Raw genomic sequence first — 13,555 nt, forward strand, 5'->3', positions numbered from 1 at the left:
AAGGTAACAAGGTTTTCTTCATCCCATTGGCCACAATAGTGTATGTATTCTTCCTCCCATCATGTATTTCCTATCTATCAAACTGCCAAGGTCTTCCCAACAAAAGATGACAAATATCCATAAGCATAATATCACACAAAACTTCATCATGATAATTCCCAATTTTTAATTTTACTAAACACTATTCACTTACTAACAACTTATGTTCATCTTGAATCCATGCTATCTGATAAGGCTTACGGTATTTCAATCTCTCCAATTTTAACTTATTCACCATCTCTTCTAAAACAAGGTTATCTGAACTACCACTATCAATAACAACTTTACAACACTTACATCTGGTCTTGAACAGATTCTTCCTTGGCAAGGGTTCTTCATCTCCTCCGGTATGATACAAAGATCTCCTCATCATCAACAGTTCTCCATCTTCCGGTTTATTGTCTGATCCAGTGGGGTTTTCTTCCACTACTGTTGCTCTTCTAGTAGCCTTTGTCTTCTTACATTCAAATGTATGGTGTCCTTCTCCTCCACATTTAAAGCAGGCTCCTCTAAATACCCTCTCTTCTTGTCTTTGAAAGTTCTCATTCCAATAACCATCCGGTTCTCTCCTTCGGTAGAAATTTCTATCATCCTTCCGATATGAATTAACTTCTTTGCTCACTTCCTTGTCCTTATTCTGATCTATACGGGTTCCTCTTCCTCTAATATATCCTCTTTCTCCTTGAAATCTTCCTCTGGTAAACCTTCCACCTCTACTTCTTTGTCTTTGCTCATGTCTTTTGTTCAATTTCTCTTCAGCCTTTAGTGCATACTAGTAAGTTTATTCAACACTCTCCAATTTGATCTTACTGAGTTCATCTTGTATATACATCATTTATCCATTCAAATATCTTGCAATTTGTTCAAATTCATCATCAACATTTTTGGATCTGATGTTCAACTTGTAAAATGCTTCGGTGTACTCCTTCACACTAGATTCCTTCTGTCTCGGGTTCTACAACTTTCAGAACAAATCCACTTGATAATTCACAAGGACAAACTTTGACTTCAACTTAGAAATCATCCTATCCCATGTCAATTTTTTCTTTACCTCTTCTTTGCCTATCAACTTGCAAGTTCTCCCACCAAAGAGATGCATGACCTTTCAACCGGGTACAAACATATTTCACCTTCCTCTCTTCTGCAGTGTTTTCAAAATCAAAATACTTCTCCATCTCCAAGATCCAATCCATCAATTCATTTGAATCTAACTTCCCATCATATTGTGATGGGGTAAAATGAGGTTTAGTGCTCGCCGTACTCAAAACCCTTAAAAACCTTTCTTCATCCGAATCAACTGCCGGTAGGTTCACTTGTTCTATTAGGGCTTCTTCTCCTTCATCTTTGCTCACATCCTCAATATGTCGACCTCTTCTCTGGGCTATCTCCATGGCTTCTAACTGAACTGCTATTCCTCACAACATCTCCATCACAATAGGGTTTGCATTCCCACGCGCTCCATCATTCCTAGTTCCTCTTTGTGCTATTGATTAATGCTAGTCCTTTGCAATTGTAGGTCGGAACCACAATCCGCCACCCTACAAAAAAATTCAGGACACACAACCACTGGAACAAAAATTCTCTCTAATACCACTTGAAGTAGTCCCTGGTGAGGAGGGACCTCAAGGAGATCAGTCCAAACCTATCAGCAATAGTAAACATAATGGAAACACACAGAAATGATGGAGGCAAAGGAAAATAGATAGTTTTATTGCATGAAATTTGATTACATCCAACTGGTAACAATCGAGTTACAACATACCAACACATAGGCCTGGTAGAATAGGTCACACTGAGATCTTGAATCAAAAGATCTATCTTCTGGGCATAGTCTATCTCTGATTGATTCTAATTGATATTGAAATCAATTTCATTCTAAATCATGATTACAACTATATATATATATATATATATATATATATATATATATATATATATATATATATATATATATATATATATATATATCGATCCAAAGAATCCACTCAGCCCAAAAGGCTCAAAACCTGAAGAACAAGACTTAAAGTGCAAAATGAACAAGGTTGGCCTCCGCCAAGAGATTCCTTTGGAAAATCCAAAGGATGAAACATAGAAGGTCAGCCACATGCCAAAAAACATCGAGATCAACGTCCAACACTCCGCAAGCGTCTAAATGGGTTCCGATAGATCACCAAAATAGGTCTCAAGCAACCGATAACAAGAAACTCTCATGGAAACCAGTAGCGATATCTTGCCAGAAAGTGATCCAAATAAGATGCGGTTTGGAAGCAAGAAATATGATCAAGTCTTCAAGTATAATCCAACTCCACAAGATCCAATAGGCCAAAACTGGGACACATGGAAAGGAACACTGAAACTGCAAATAGAAAGCCAAACAGAAAAGAAAATGTTTTTGGTTGATGCAAGATTGTTGTGAACCAGGGATGCTCCTGCATCAATTTCCATCATAGTAGGTTTTGCATTTCCATGTGCTCCACCATTTCTATTTCCTCTTTGCACCATCTTCATGCTAATCCTCTACAGTTGCAGGTTGGATCCACAATTCATCACCTTATAACAAAATCTTTAGGACAACGCAATCTCCAAAATGAAATCTTTCTCTGATACCACTTGGTGTTGTCACGCTAGGAGGGACCTTCAAGGAGATCAATCTGGACCATGTAACAAGAGTAAAACATAATGGAAAGAAGACAAGATGATGGAGGCAATGCATAATTGATTAAATTATATCATGAAAACCAATTACAATCTATCGGCAACATGCAGACTACAAGATTCATCTCACTATCTTGAATACATACATGCTCATTTACAAAATCGGTCAACTCCGGACCATTGAATCTCAAGATAGATCTTCCCTATTCTAAAATATGTGTTCTACAAGCTAAATTACATTGATTTATATGATCTAGAGGGATCTGCATCGACCTAAGAAGGATCAAATACCGATGAATAAAATCAAATGTGTAAAACCACCAAGTCAGCCTCTGCCAATGAAAATCCTTCAGAAAATACAAAGGAAGAAGTGTGGACCAAATGGAAAGTCGGTCGCATGCCAAGGAACATTGGAACAACTAACTGAAGCTCCTCAAGCTACGGAAAGGATCCCCAATATTTGTTAATAGAAAAATAGGTCCAAGCGGTTCCAGTGTTCTAAGCCAGAAAACTGTCTCAAAATCCAGAAGCGCGAATTTGCTAGAAAAAGATCCAAACATCTCACAAAACTGGGGTAAGGAAGATATTCATGTCCATAAGTAAAATCTAGCTCCACAAGATCCGGTGAGCTAATGCAAGAAAATGAAGAAAGAAATGTTGAAACTGCAAAACAGAAAACAAATTGAAAAGAAATATTTTTGGTTGATGCCAAGAACCAGGGATGCTCCTACATCATCAAGCCTCTTTGTCAACGTACAAAGCTCAAAGGCATACCAAATAGAGATGCATATGTTAGTGACACTAATGTAACTAAGTTTGATGCAATTGCACCTGAGTGTATTTTGATACTTGATGCCAATATTAGATCTTAACTAATAAAAAATGATGTTCATAAATTATATTCCCTAAAATCTCATCTCAAAAAGGAAAACTTTTGATTTGTGAATGAAACAAACAACAATCACTATAAGTATGAAAATTAAACATAAAAAAGTAAAATTTGAAATAAATGAAATAAACATAAAGCTACGCAAACTAGAGGACAAGGTTATATGCACTAAAATGAATTAGTATGCTGGGGCTATAGGAGAGGGTATTTCCTATGATAATTTGAATAGGACCAATATCAGTCAAGTCAAGCCTAAACAATAACCATAACAAGTCATGTGTCGTTCAGCGTAGAGGACGGGTTCCATCTTCAAATAATAATTTCTTTGGTCCTTGTCCTTGTGTCCTTGTCAATTTGAACGTGTGTACTAGGGCAATTTGAATGTTTATACACTTCATGTGTATAACAATAACCATAACAAGTCATGTGTCCTTGTCAATTTGAATGTTTACTAGGGCAACAGATGTATATACACTTATTTGCCCAGTAAAAGAAAGGTCAATTTGAACGTGTGTACTAGGGCAATTTTGTTTCGTCCAATATACATGTGTTTTGTGTTAGCGTGTCATATCTTTCTTTTACTGGGTTTTTTCTTTCTAGCCATTCACTTTCCCAGCTCTTTCTTTTTATGAATTGAAAATATTTTGCAAGGTCTTATTATTATAACTAGGAAGATAAAAGTTGGATGGGAAAAGATAAATTGTTGTTCTTCCCATATATCACTTGCATTGCAGCTCAACAATACATGTTGCACTGAAACTTCCCCATGCATTAATGACTTTGATTTGGTGAAGTGACCCAAAGGAAAAGAGTTAGAGCAGAAGTTTTGACTTTGAAAATGTTGGCAGCTCCATATTAATGCTAATTAAAAAATTGATTCTTAATTTTTAATATTTTTTTTATAGAAATATATTTATATAACATTTTTGATACTATAAACAAAGAAAATAATGGTCTAAATCTTTAATAACAACAAAACAATCAAATTGAGCTGATAGAAAAAACAAAAAAATTACTAACAAAACATAACATCTTTGATCATAACAATGTTAAATCATAAGTTATTATAAAATATCATAGTGACAATAGCAAAAACAATAGTTAGAATAGCTAAAATGAAACTACCTGACAAGCTATTAGATTCTCATGGAGAAACTTTTGTGGGAAAGAAATCCAAGAAGGGAGTCTAGGTATAAATTATCAACAATAAATATGATTACAATAGATTTAATTTCATTCTCCTCTTTGCCTCCTACATGGCAAGACCTAAGTAACTACAAAAAAAACTCCTTCTACCTCCTGCCTATCCTTCTTCCTAAAAATTTACTCTGCATTCAAATATTCATCATTTGATGCATTCTACATCTAAAGCTCTGAATTTATAGAATTGGAAGCCCTCCAAAACCACCAATAAAGGTGTTAAAAAAAGGCTATTCATTCCTGACGACCACAACTCTTTGATTACTTCCACAAAAGCTTAAAGGTCAACACTTTTGTCTCTAACACTTTCCCTCCAACTTGGGCATCCAATCTTGCAAGATAAACATTACAATAAATATAATACATAATAGAATGCCAAGAGACACATGTTGCCTCTTCCAAGCTCCCACTTGGAGAAGCCAAAAGGTCTCCCATTTTTCAGCTCCATAATTCATTAATTATCTTATTTTAGGCATCCACATGTGAGCAATATAATATTAAATAATTGTGTTTAGAACCACCTTTACCATTGCTAGTGGAACTGATCACTCCTCATGAATGTATTACAAACAATATTGAGTATAAATATTACAAAATATTTTTCCAATACACCCTCTATGCCTTAGGGAAATTTCCAAGGATTTTGGAACCTTGGCATAGGATTTATAGGGTAGATGATACCTTAATCCTCACATTTGACATAGTCAAAGATGATTTTAAAGCATTCATTGGCTTCAATAATAGAGGCTTCTCCTAGAAGTAAGGTATCATCCATGAATTTTTAGTGCAAAATAGGTTGAAGGAGCGAGGAAGGATTGAACCCTTTTAAATGACCCCTAACAATACTTTCTTTGATATTTGTACCCAAAGCTTCAATGATAATGATAAATAGATAGCGTGAAATAGGGTCTCCTTGTGTTAAACCCTTGGAAGCTTTGAAATTAACTTGGGGGCTACTATTGAAAATAACTAAATAAGACAAAGTGAAGACATATAATTCTATTAATTTTAATAATTTATCTTAAAACCCATATTTTTGAAGAAATTAGGACAAGAATCTCCATGATAATTTATCATCATCTTTGGATATATATAGCTTTAAAAGCACACTTTCTTTATTAATTTGATTCATAGATTAGATGGTTTCATGCACCAATAGGATTACCATGATTCATATTCTCTAGAAAGGGTTAAACACATTGGACCATCAATATAGAGAAAAAAATGTAGATGGTATTATAAAAGGCTAATGGGTCTAAAATCAAACATTGTATTTTCTCTAGCTCCTTTGGCAATTAGAACTAAAAAAGTGTGATTTAATTACTTTTGTAGATTAGAAAAATGAAAAAAATCTTTTACATCCTGAACAACATCTTTACCCACAATGTACCCAAAGATTTGGTTGAAGGCTAATAGGAACCCATTGGGACCAAGCGCTTTGTAGTTATCTAAGGAGATCACAATATGATTTACTTCCTCCAGTATGCTTAGTCTTTCCACAGTTTGCAAATCCAAATTGGAAAGAATATGGGATTACCTAAAGGACTTGATCCAATAAGGCTTCCAATTGGGTATTTAAGGCCACCTGATGGATTAAGAGGTCCTTAAATAGCCTCATAGCTTGCAAATGCATAGCTTCTTTAGAGGTTAGCTATCTCTTAGGAGGTCTTATACTTGAGGGCCAACTAATGAAAGAACTTGGTGTTGTGTTGTCCTTTATCTATTTGTTTCTAGATCCTCATTTCCAATAAATGTCCTCTTTCTCTATTAGATTATGAATATCACTAAGCACATTTTTTTTTAGAAGAGATCATCAGTGGCTCCCAACATACCCATTTTAGGTTGAATATTCTCAATTTGTTCCTTTTCTTCCTTCTTATGAGAGAAAATATTGCCGAAGGATGTCCTATTCCAATCCTTCAACTCCATTTTAATAAATTTAAGATTACAAACTAATTTAGATATAGTTTAGTCTAAGATATCGACTTTCCACCGATCTACAATTAGATTCTTTAGGTCAAGAAATCGGGTCTACATCTTTTTTAATTTGAAGGGATAAAGCGATTTAGGTCAAGTGGCTTTCCAAATAAAAATAAAAAGACTATGGTCAAAGTTTATCCCTACAAGAGAGGATAGTCTCCAAATATTGACAATGTTATAGTTAGGAAAGATAAGAAACCTATCATGTCTAACTTGAGTTAAGCTACTATTGACTCTAAATTTTACCTTAAATGTGAACACCCTTATGGGAAATTCGCTGATGGGGGACCTATTGTGCCAAACTCACTGAATGACCTCTGGGTTTAAGAAGTCAACTCTTCATTATAATTGGGGAGGAAAAGGGAAGGATGAAACTTAAAACAAAATGGTCTACACTATTTAGGTGATGCGCCAGAACATTTTGGAAAAGCATTTAACAACATATAAAACCTAGAAACATATGGTTTTAAAGCCCATTCAATAATCTACACACCCATACCCATTAAAGAGAATAATCCAACATAACACTCATTCATTTCAACTATTCATTTGGTAGATAACAAGTCTAAAAACATAGTTTAATCTACGAAGTCTCAAAACAAATATCACAGAAGTTATTGAACTTAGAAACAACATAGAAGTCAATATATATTAAGCTACAAATAAAACCATCACAGAGGCCATAGGCACAATATGATATGTCTATCATTCACTAAATTAAATCAACATAAAGGCTTCTTCAAATGAGACAAAAGTCAAAAAACTCTCTGAAAGTCTGAACCCTTAAAACAAGGAAATCATAAGCATAAATAAAGACCTTGGCTCAGCTAATAGCTCACAACATCATTAATCCTCTAGCAATCTCATGGCACCTTGCGAGATTATACCTAGTAAAATCACACCCGAAGTTATTATTTCCACCATATCGCAGCGATCTCCATACCTACCCAACAAACAAAAAAACCTTGATGCGAACAACATCCTGACTCATGAACCACCATGGAAGACACATGACAACTCTGAGGACATCTAAAAAAGAGCGTAGAAACAAAACCAAATCAAGAAATGAGGAGGCACCAAGTGTCCTTATCTTCGCACAATGAGTAGTGGGGCCGAGAGGAATGCCATGTCATAAAAACCGGAGCCACTTGGCAACTCCGCTTTCCCCCAAACTTCGAATGGGAAAAGTCAATGACTAGAAGCAACATCAGGATGCCATCTAGCTCACGTGTTTTGTACGAGGAGCATAGCTAGAAAATAGAAAAGAATGGGTGTCACCCAATCAAAATGTTGCCTACAGACGACTCCAAAATAATGTTAACATTTCTTGGTGACTAAAATGGGGAATTTTGCCTGCGGAATGATAAAACCCAAAATTGTTGGTTCGGAGACCAGACTACATGTGAGAATAGGGTGAAGCAGCTCAAAAACCTACTACAATGGAAACCATTCTTCCTTAGAGGGCAACACTTGTGCCTCCAGATTCGGGTAGTGTTGATCTAAACAAATTATTTCGTCAAATGGCAAGCTTGTCAGTTCATCACGGACCAATTTTAAGAGTGTGTAGAGCTGAGCCAGGGGATGCAAGAGACGCTCGACCTCTTCTGCCAAAATGGGATTGTTTAGGCACTGTAGGAAGGTCCTATCTTGCTGCAAATGCTCAACCTGGTTTAACACTTGTTCAATTCCTAGTATAGAACCATCCGCTGGAAATGAAGAAGGAAGACTCAATGAAACAAACCTCTCTATGTGCTACTTGATATCCGAGACTGAAATCTATAATGTCTCAAGCACCATTGATACATGCATAATTACTCTATGTTGGTTGATGAAGACACTAGTCTTCCTGATCAATTTCCTGTGATTTGCTATCCCCTTCTCTCTCAACTCTTCATCTTGAGCTACATTCAACATCTAGATTAAGTCCTAGGCCACGAGGAGCTTGGGACAAATGACAAGCATAGAGTTGTTGATGAGGGCACTCACCTCAGCATAGAGGGATTGCACTTCCTTGATGAATCTCAGCATAGGTTGCAGCGAAGGGCTATACTGCTTAATTCTTTCCCAATGGGAAGCATATAACTCCACCAGGATCAGAGAAAAATATTGAGAGACCTCCATGAAGGGAGGAATACTTAACAACCGTGAGACTTCCTCGTCCTTTGCTATGATTTCCTAGTGCAACTTTCTGCACCTGTCTTGTTAAAGAGCCACTTGATTCTCCAGATCGAGGATTCAGGAACTTCCATCTTCCACGCTTTGTTGGAGTCGCAACACGAGATCTCGTTCCCACTAAAATAAAACTTTTGTGTCCATGGATTTCCTCTCGGCTTGCTCTAGGCTACTCCCTTTTTCACCCAGCTCTGCTTCAAACTTTTCTTTCTCTTCTGAAAGAATGACCTATGCATCACTCAGTTGCCAAGCATACTCTTCTTTTAGGTGGATCTCTTCACGGAGTTGTGCATGCATTTGGGTGGCATCTCTCGAAGTTGCCTTTAGCTGCTAAATTTCTTGGTCTTTCTCCTGCAATTCTTTTAAGGCCACACTTCTTGTTGCCTCCTGGCCTTTCAACTGAGAACTTACATTGTTAAGGGCCGACTGCAACTTTCCCTTTTCTAGGTTAGTCTGTGTCAACAATCCCTACAAGCAATTGATTTCGGCATTCTAAGCTTTGTCTTCTTTTCTCTATTGGGCCAGAGATTCTCAGAGGTTTACATTCTTCGCTTGCATCTTCTCTAGATGATGACTCCTTTTGATGAAATTTGAAGACATGAACTTCAAAGTTTCTTCCATCATTTCAACCTTGTTGGATGTCATAGCATTTAGGAGGTTGACATCGATAGCATGCATAGTGTAATCATTGGGTCTTATTTAGGCTTCTAGCTTGTCAACATTAGGGGACATGGTTGCAAAGAAAATACTATCCTTCTCCTCACCGAAGTGTGTCTACAAGTGCGGATGGGCTGGCCAGGTAGAATCTTTTTCCTTTCATTTAGCAGCCTTGCCAATATGGGCAGTCTTAGAATAAGTAATTTGTTGTTGATAATCATCCAAGTTGGTGATAGCTTGGCCTACAAACACTGCACCAAGAGGGATTACAAAGGGAAATTGGGAAATAGGGCCACCAAAAGTGGTTTGAATAGGGCATGCAAGTGTGGTTGGAGAAAACAATGGGACGAAGGGAGAGGCTCCTGAGGAAAATGGATCAGTGGACACTACTCGAACATTTGGGGGAGGAGTGGACTCTCCAAAACCAAGTCTACGCGAGGCAGTAGCTACTTCAAGCATCTGTGAGGAAAATGTTGTGGGAATAAAATTAAGGGCAAGAAACAAAATAGAGACCTGCAGAAACGCTTCTTGAGGATCAATCGATATTCTAGCGAGCGCTAATATAAGGGAGGTGGGAATCTAGGTATGCATAGCTACAAAATGGGTAGCAGTAGAAGAAACAACTTGAGCAGAAGGAAAAGGCAAAGAAGCGTGTACCTGAACTGTGGAAGTCACCGGCCGTTGAGGAACTAAGGGGACCTCTAGGGCTCAAGAAGATGAACTTTTCTTTGCGTAACACAGATATTGCTTCTTACTAGAGGGGAAGTCAAGCACCTAATTCTTAGCTTGCCTCTTACCAACCTAAGAATGGGGTCTATGAGCAGATTCGACAAGAGGAAGAAGAATATGAGGCTCGTTATCTTGCTCTTCAATACTTATAACTTCTATATCCTGTCGCTGGGCCACCTCGGGAGATGAGTATCCACATGGGGAGTTATCACCTGTCTCTTCATTAGACTAGTTGTACTGGCACCATTCAAGTTCAAAACTCTCATCCAAAGGAGTGTTCCCGATATTAGCCTTGGGCTGACTCTTTTCCTGCCAGTAGATCCAGAAATCCTCCCTCTTTTTCCTAGGCCAAGAATCTAAAGTCATAGCTTCCAGCATGGTCCGATGGATGGGTTTCATAGGATTGTACTTTTGCATGATGAAGTACAAGCTCAACCACGAGGGTCTCTTTAGCATGGGAAAATCATTAAGACCCACATAGAGATTTGTGTTGTCCACCTATGGATTAGTGCACCCTTTCCATGAGCTCTGAGGTTCATGTTTTACTGCATTCTTTCTTCTAGAAAGGCACCCATCTGGGTCATATCTCCAAGTATCATCAATCACCACTAAGTCGAGCTCCACCAACTTAGATATTAGGACAATTTTTGCAATCTTTCTTTGAACCAGAGTGATGGGACCAATAGCTTTATGATCCTCTATAATGGAGGTGTCATGCTTCCCCGCCCCTATGGCCCTTTCGATTCTCACCAACTATCATGCAATTTTGAGGGAAAGGGTCCTTTCAGTGACATAGGTAGGTAGGTGGAAGGGTTCTTCCAAGAAAACATGCACTTAGAAAAAAGAAAAATCACTACCTAAGAACTAGTCACAAGGAGGGAATTCATTGTACATCCAGTTCATCTGAACTTGATAAAAATGGGCAAGTGGTTCATTTGAACTGAGGTCCCTAAGGATGGGAGTTAAGAAATAGTCAGAAAATTGATAAGCATTGTAAGAAGCCAATAGAATGGGTGTCCAAGCCGACACTGACATCTTGTTCCCTAACTCATCACAAATAGCCAATTGCATGTATTGGCTAAAGAAAAACGCATTTTGGTGCAAGAGTAGGTGAACAAGGACTGAGGCAAATCTAAAACATCAAAAATGTTGAAACTCGGTCATCTCTGGCTATGAGGATAGAGAAGTAAAATGGAAAGTCCCCTTCTACTTCTGACATTTGAATAGAAATTCCATCATAGTAGTAGTGATCTCCTGGTCATTATCATGACCGCATAACCATGCAAGAGGGGATGAAATATCCTTGAGTTCATCCTGTCTCAAGTCACTATAAGACAAGGGGAGTCTTGAGAGTCTAGATGATAGAATTTTAATAAGGGCACCGTGATAGAATGAGACAAAATCTTTTCTAGTGTTCCAAAATTCTTCCATGACAGCTTCAGAGAACACCTCTATCCCTTCAAAAATAGGACAACACATCATGTCCCTTATGGCCTCTGGGGATATTACCATTTTTAGGAAAGAGCTGCTAATTGAGAAAGAAGTGGTGGCAAACCTGTTGGCACACACAACCACGAACTCTGGATAGTGCGCAGCCAGGGGGACCACAAATTGAGGGGCGCCATTATTCTAGAAATGAGTTGTTGTGGATTGCAGCTCCGCTCAATGATGAATCATCCTACTGCATGCGGCCTCTCTTGTAAGGAAGTTAAGTAGCGGAAACAACTTCCTACACTAACCTTGAGAGGAGGGTAATGCAAAACTTTTTCAGATCATTACAACAGTTACAGAAAATAGAAATAGATATAATAGCATTCATACCACAACATAGTGATTTATGTGGGGAAAACCCTTTCGGGAGAAAAACCCCACCCTCCAAAAGCAGCTCAATATTTTATTCAGCAATCAAAAACAGATTACAACATACTTGCAGAGCAAGCTCTTCGCAGGAGTAGCACTAAACAGAGATTCAGAGGCAACTCAATAGCCATAGGACTCTTACACACAACCTCTATCTCACACACCTCATAAATAGGAGATACAATACAAGAAACCGTCAAACGGTATTACAAAACCATGGGCTAAAACCACCCAATAAGGTGTAGCTGACCTTATCTCCCTTCTATGACATGTTAAAGCACACATCAACACGTGTCGCTCCCTTTTACAGCTCATTCATGTATCCGATACAAATTATTTTTCCTATTTCAGGAGTACAAACTTCCGGAGGCCATAACTTGAGAACCGGGTGTCCGATTGACGAACCGTTTGAAGCGCCGGAAAGCTCGCGAAGTGCTCTATCACCTCGTAACCCGCTTCGCCGGTTATGGCCACTTTTCAGGGCATTTCGGAGCCTCTAAAGTACCCAAAATTAAGTTTAAACATTTTATTGCACCCCTCCAAGACGAAAACTTTAATATCTTCAAAACTAGCTGTGACCTTGCGACGAAACTTTACCGGAATGCTTATCTAGCCAACCAGAAGCTTCAGGGAGAGTTTCGCACTATTTCGTGCTCAAATGAAAACTTACTATAAATAGTAACCTCACATAAATGCAAGGTTGAGACACCATTTTTCCCAACAAATCTCCCACTTGTCGAACACCTTGCATGAGCAGAAGGGAATGTCAACACAATGAATCAATTGCTAGGGGCCATAAGGCCCATAGACTCTGAACACCATCTGAACTTATCTGTGCTCACTGCCTTAGTTAAAGCATCTGCAACATTCATCAAAGTTTCCACCTTAACCAGCTTCACCCTACCATCTTCGACCATATCTCTAACAAAATGATACTGAACATCAATATGTTTGGTCCGGGCATGAAATGTCCGGTTCTTAGCTAGGCTAATTGCACTCTGACTGTCACAGTAAATTGTCACTGAACCTTGTTTTATTCCAATATCCGAACACAGTCTCTTAAGCCAAATGGCCTCTTTACAAGCATGAGTAGCTGCCATATACTCTGCTTCAGTAGTGGATAAAGCAACCACAGCCTGTCGCTTACTCATCCAACTAATTGCACCACCAAAAAAAGTAAACACATAAGCACTGGTGGATCTTCTGCTATCAATATCACCTGCCCAATCTAAATCCACATAACCATGGATATCAAGGGAATTCATGTCTCCAACTGAATTACCATGATAACACAAAGAATACTCTGAAGTACCCTTCAAATATCTAAAGACTCTTTTGACTGCATCCCAATGAACTCTACCAGGATTAGACATA

Source organism: Cryptomeria japonica, chromosome 7 (assembly GCF_030272615.1).
Source record: "Cryptomeria japonica chromosome 7, Sugi_1.0, whole genome shotgun sequence".
Classification (NCBI taxonomy): Eukaryota; Viridiplantae; Streptophyta; class Pinopsida; order Cupressales; family Cupressaceae; genus Cryptomeria; species Cryptomeria japonica.